The sequence below is a fragment of the Oncorhynchus gorbuscha genome, linkage group LG07 (genome assembly GCF_021184085.1).
Source record: "Oncorhynchus gorbuscha isolate QuinsamMale2020 ecotype Even-year linkage group LG07, OgorEven_v1.0, whole genome shotgun sequence".
Taxonomy (NCBI): Eukaryota; Metazoa; Chordata; class Actinopteri; order Salmoniformes; family Salmonidae; genus Oncorhynchus; species Oncorhynchus gorbuscha.
The window spans coordinates 42,920,106-42,926,359 of NC_060179.1; positions in this window are offsets into that span (position 1 = coordinate 42,920,106).

Genomic DNA, 6,254 nt, shown 5'->3' on the forward strand with positions numbered 1-6,254 from the left:
AACAAAGGCTGATCACCAGCAAAAACACAACGAAGGCAGGTCACAAGCGACTCCACAATGAGGACTGGTCACCAGCATAAAAACAAAATATGCTGATCATCAGCAAAAACACAACGAAGGCTTGTCTGCCAGCTTGACCATGCTGGTCTGCCAGCATAACCAGTGACCAGGAGTAGGCAACCCTGGTCCTGGAGTGTCGCAGGCACTTCCAGGCCCTCCCCCCACCCCCACATTTTGCCATGACTTATGCCATGTTAATATGATATCTCAGATCTGAAATGGGGGCCCCCTAGAGGTCAGACAAGTTTAGATAGCTGGCTAGACTAACTACCCTAATTTACCAATCTAAATATTGTTAATTGACATGGGCTAATTGATTTACTGACAGTGAGCTACATATAACAAGAGGAAACTGCTAATGCACAACAAAGTCTTGAAATTGTACTATTCTAATTCATCAGTAAGTTGAGACCCCGACTGAGTTCCACATTTTAAAAAAATGTAAAGAATAAAATACACCTCGGTGTCCTCATATGTAGCTACTGCAGGGTTTCCCACCCCCTTCCTCCTGAACCTGTACCCTCGTCCCATTCCCCCTTCTCGCCCTAGCATCTTAACCCCCACCCCACTCTTCCTCCAAGAATCCAGTGGGTGGTGTGATGTCAGGTTTTTGTGGTGGGCTGCTTATGACAGGTCCAGACAATCAGCGTGTTTGTAAACGTTAGTATGTGATTTTTTTCAAACCTTTGTTTATGGTCAGGATTTTAAAGGAAGATATTTTTATGGTGATTGTCGCTGGTCTATTTTACTATATATTTATGTAATAAATATGTGACTAAATTTACATTCCCCCGCTCCCTGGTCTGTTATTGCCTCCTCCTCTATCCCTTTGTTAACAGTTGGTTACCTGAGCCTGCCAATATCATGGGGTAAGCGGATATATCAGAAGAAAAACTTTCTATCAGCTTAGCGAGCTATTTCTGTGCCCGTGCATTGCAGAGTGGGTATTATATAATAGTAGCTGGCAGGTAATAAATAGGGGGGAGAGAGAAACTGCTGATTGTTATTTTAATTCATGACTCGTAATTGTGATAGTTGGGTAGATGTGAAGCTCACATTGGAAATGACATTTTAGATCCAGTGTTTCCTACTGCAGCACGGCTAGACATACATTATTTCTGAGTGTTGCCAGGCCTATTATTGTGTGGATAGCGGACCACTATAAAAGAACGCTTGGGAAGGGAAGGCGGGAGGGTGGTTGCGTCTGGACTTCACTGGCTTCACCCATGTTTACCTGACATTAACCTAACGTAGCAGGCGTAAAAGAAATGCCTGAGCGGTGTTTCTTTCTTTCTGGGCCGGATGAGAATGTTAAAAACTATTGGGCGAGGTTCTCTTCTGCACTATTGTACCAATCCAGTCAAATGTGGAGGAGGAGTTATGTTGTCAGTTTGTTAACTTCCAAAAGTGGAATTTGCATCACAGGCTCTCTTTCCATTTCCCCTGAAAACCCAGATGCATACGGTTGTTGCCGAACCCCGGAGAGGGGGACATGACATAGACACATCGAAACAGTCTTCCTTTGCCCATTCAGTCAGTGACCCCATCACCCTCCTGAGGAAAAGACACCGCCATGGGAACGTAAACAGGGTAATTCTAGAGCAGACTGATAGTTTGTCTTAACACAAAAAGAAAAGCCTGGCAATTAAAGCAAGTCATGCTTGGCAGGGTCCCCCCACCAGAACCCCTAGGCTTTCTCTCCATCCCTTCCTGACACTGCTTTACTGAAACCCAGACAGTGGCAAGAAAAAGTATGTGGACCCTTTGGAATTACCTGGCTTTCTGCATAAATTTGTCATCAAATTGGATCTGATCTTCATCAAGAATGGACGAACATAGTGTGCTTAAACTAATAACACACAAATTATTGTATTTTTCTTGTCTATGTTGAATACATCATTTAAACATTCACAGTGTAAGTTGGAAAAAGTATGTGACCGCCTAGGCTAATGACTTCTCCAAAAGCTAATTGGAGTCAGGAGTCAGCAACCCTGGAGTCCAATCAATGAGACGTGATTGGAGATTTTGGTTAGAGCTGCCTTGCCGTATAAAAAAAAATAACTGACTTGAGTTTGCTATTCACAAGAAGCATTCCTGATGTGAACCATGCCTTGAACAAAAGAGACCTAAGATGAAGAAATGTTGACTTGCATAAAGCTGTAAAGTGTTACAAAAGCATCTCTAACAGCCTTGAAGTTCATTAGTCCACGGTAGGACAAATTGTCTATAAATTGAGAAAGTTCAGCACTGTTGCTACTCTTCCTAGGAGTGGCCATCCTGCAAGGATGACTGCAAGAGCCCAGTGCAGAATGCTCAATGAGGTTAAAAAATAATCCTAGAGTGTCAACTAAAGACTTACAGAAATCTCTGGAACATGCTAACATCTCTGTTGACGAGTCTACGATATGTAAAACACTAAACAAGAATGGTGATCATGGGAGGACACCACGGAAGAAGCCACTGCTGTCCAAAACAAGCATAGCTGCAAGTCTGAAGTTTGCCAAAGTGCACCTGGATGTTCCACAGGGTTACTGGCAACATATTCTGTGGACAGATGAAACTACAGTTGAGTTGTTTGGAAGGAACACACAACATTATGTGTGGAGAAAAAAAGGCACAGCACACCAACATCAAAACCTCACCCCAACTGTAAAGTATGGTGGAGGGAGCATCATGGTTTGGGGCTGCTTTGCTGCCTCAGATCCTGGACAGCTCGCTATCATTGATTGAAAAAGTAATTCCAAGTTTATCAAGACATTTTGCAGGAGAATGTTAGGCTATCTGTACGCCAATTGAAGCTCAACAGAAGTTGAGTGATGCAACAGGACGACAACCCAAAACACAGAAGTAAATCAACAACGAAAATGTGCCTTCTGGAGTGGCCCAGTCAGAGTCCTGACCTCAACCCAATTTAAAATGCTGTGGCATGACCTCAAGAGAGCAGTTCACACCAGACATCCCAAGAATATTGCTGAACTGAAACAGTTTTATAAAGAGGAATGATCCACAATTCCTCCTGACCGTTGTGCAGGTCTAATCCGCAACTACAGAAAACATTTGGTTGAGGTTATTGCTGCTGGTCAACCAGTTATTAAATCCAAGGGTTCACATACTTTTCCCACCCTGGAATTTATGCAGAAATCCAGGTATTTCCAAAGGGTTCACATACTTTTTCTTGCCACTCTATATAAACCCAAGACAGATTATGAGTGCACATTGGCTCCCTGAGTGTGCGGTTGGGACCCATCCCACTAAGCACTTATCGATAGCGACATCTTTTGGATGTCTTTTTATACTACTAATCATTTGGTCCTGTTCGGACTGGCCTTGATTTCGACGTCCAAGGAAGTAGATTTTTGGTTTGAACTGGACCAAATCTGAACCAATTACAGAGGTCTATGTTTGGTTTAGAAGTACTTTAAAAGTTTCTTCAAGTGCAGTTGCAAAAACCATCAAGCGCTATGATGAAACTGGCTCTCACGAGGACCGCCACAGGGAAGGAAGACCCAGAGTTACCTCTGCTGCATAGGATAAGTTCCTTAGAATTACCAGCCTCAGAAATTGCAGCCCAAATAAATGCTTTACAAAGTTCAAGTAACAGACACAACATCAACTGTTCAAAGGAGACTGTGTGAATCAGGCCTTTGCGGTCGAATTGCTGCAAAGAAACACTACTTAAGGACGCCAATAATAAGAAGAGACTTGCTTCGGCCAAGAAACACGAGCAATGGATATTAGAGAGGTGGAAATCTGTCCTTTGGTCTGATGAGTCCAAATTTGAGATTCTTGGCTCCAACCGCCGTGTCTTTGTGAGATGCAGAGTAGGTGAACGGATGATCTTCGCATGTGTGGTTCCCACGGTAAAGCATGGAGGAGCTGTGATGGTGTGGGGGTGCGTTGCTGGTGACACTGTCAGTGATTTATTTAGAATTCAAGGCACACTTAACCAGCATGGCTACCACAGCATTCTGTAGCGATACACCATCCCATCTGGTTTTCGCTTAGTGGGACTATCATTTGTTTTTCAACAGGACAATAGCCCAACACACCTCCAGGCTGTGTAAGGGCTATTTGACCAAGGAGAGTGATGGAGTGCTGCATCAGATGACCTGGCCTCCACAAATCACCCGACCTCAACCCAATTGAGATGGTTTGGGATGAGTTGGACCGCAGAGTGAAGTAAAAGCAAATAACAAGTGCTCAGCATATGTGAGAACTCCTTCAAGACTGTTGGAAAAGCATTCTAGGTGAAGCTGGTTGAGGGGATGCCAAGAGTGTGCAAAGCTGTCATCAAGGCAAAGGTTGAAAATCAAATATATTTTGATTTGTTAAACACTTTTCTGGTTACTACATAATTCCATATGTGATATTTCAACATTTTGATGTCTTCATTACTTTTCTACAATGTAGAAAATAGTACAAATAAAGGAAAACCCTTGAATGAATAAACATTTGACTGGTACTGTAAGTGCAGTTGAAATTTGGCCATAAAAATCAATGACAGAAAAATATGTATTTTCAATGTCTGTAAATGACATATTTAATTTAGCACCTAAAATGCACCTGATTTCAACACCCGAAAAGTATGTATTTTCAACATCCGGAAAAACATCTTCAACTTTCATTCAGCACCTAAAATGCGCCTGACGTCAACGTCTGGAAAAGACATCTAAAATATGTATTTTCAACGTCAATTTGCTTTCTGGGATCTTTTGTATTTCCATACATTTTCACTGCGATAACAACACATATAAACAGACTATACAGTTGCACGGCCCTTTTATATTTGTTGATCTTCAAGGCTTTCAGAAATGTTCTGGGGGGGGGGGTACATTTGTGATGCTTTTCCAGTTAGAATTACCCCCACACCAGTGGGTCACCATTGTTTTATGTTCATGTTGCCTCTAGTGTTACTGTGTTTCCATCAGGAGTGTGACACTCAAGACTTGCAGTGAGCAGAAGCAACAACTTCCGTATCATTCAAGACTGTTGCTTTGTGAGAAGGTGTGAAAGTACACAGTTAGCCATTGTGATGTCAATGCCAGTTAAAGTACCAGTGGCCTGGCTTTGGTCCTAAGTTAGAGCTGGTCCGCCGGAGCCATGCACGGGTGTCAGCCTGCGTACTGTAGATGGAAACAGAAAAGTCGGAGCCTTTTGGGTAAAACACAGGGGTAAATCCTCATTGGAAATGCACCATTGCTAAGCTCAGTTTGCAGTCAGCCAAGGATGGAAATGCATCATGCACGAATTGTAGCAAATGATGAGTATACAGAACCTGTCATGTCACATTGCTATGGGACTGAATGGAAGGGACTGCTACCACTGTCCGGTCCATCAGTACGTCACACTGAATTCTCCCCCATGACTGAGTGCTGTCTTAAGTTTTATTCATGTTTTCATGTTGTTGTTTGATGATTGCACGCACTAGATTGCAGGTGAAATCTAGCAATAAACACTTGGTGTGGGTGGGTATCGTTCCAATTTCACAATCTCAGACAGCATGATGTGAGGGTCCCTCAGGTGAGGACATGGCCAGCCTGACTCTGTCTCCCTCCGGTGGCGGAAATACTGCATTACCCAAGCTTGACAGCTTCAGGTCAGCATGTGCAAGATCATTTAAAAAAAGAGTATGGGCAAGCTATCACCTTTGCACACATATACACCCGACATGACTGAAAAACAATCAGAAGTGGGTGGACAATATATGATGAAATGTTCCTTCTCTTTAAAAAAAAAAATGTTTTACAAGGCCTAGCTCTACTTAAACACATGTTCATCAATGTGAATGTCAGTCCATTAGCCAGTAAATATGAATGAGTCACATAATAAGATGCACAGTGTTTTCTCATTGATACTTTTCTTGTCTCAGAATCTTTAATAGGGAGCCCGCTCACTCGTCATGTGGGTGGGAAGCTGTTGTGGGGGCTGTGATCTCACAAAGGCAGCTTTTCTGCCAACCAATCCCTCCCTTGCTTTTCGGACCCTAGCACGGCCCCCTCAGCGGCTCCCTCCACCTCTCTTCCCTATTTTCCCTCTCTTCATCCTCAGTTGTAGCAGGAATTTTCCACTCAGCGGCAGGCAAACATCTCAGCCAGCTGTGCTGTCAATTCAAGTATATGCACGCATGTGTACGCGCATACAGAGGCTTCACCTTTCTCGTACACTCCTCCCCTCTCTCACCCGCTCGTTCTGAC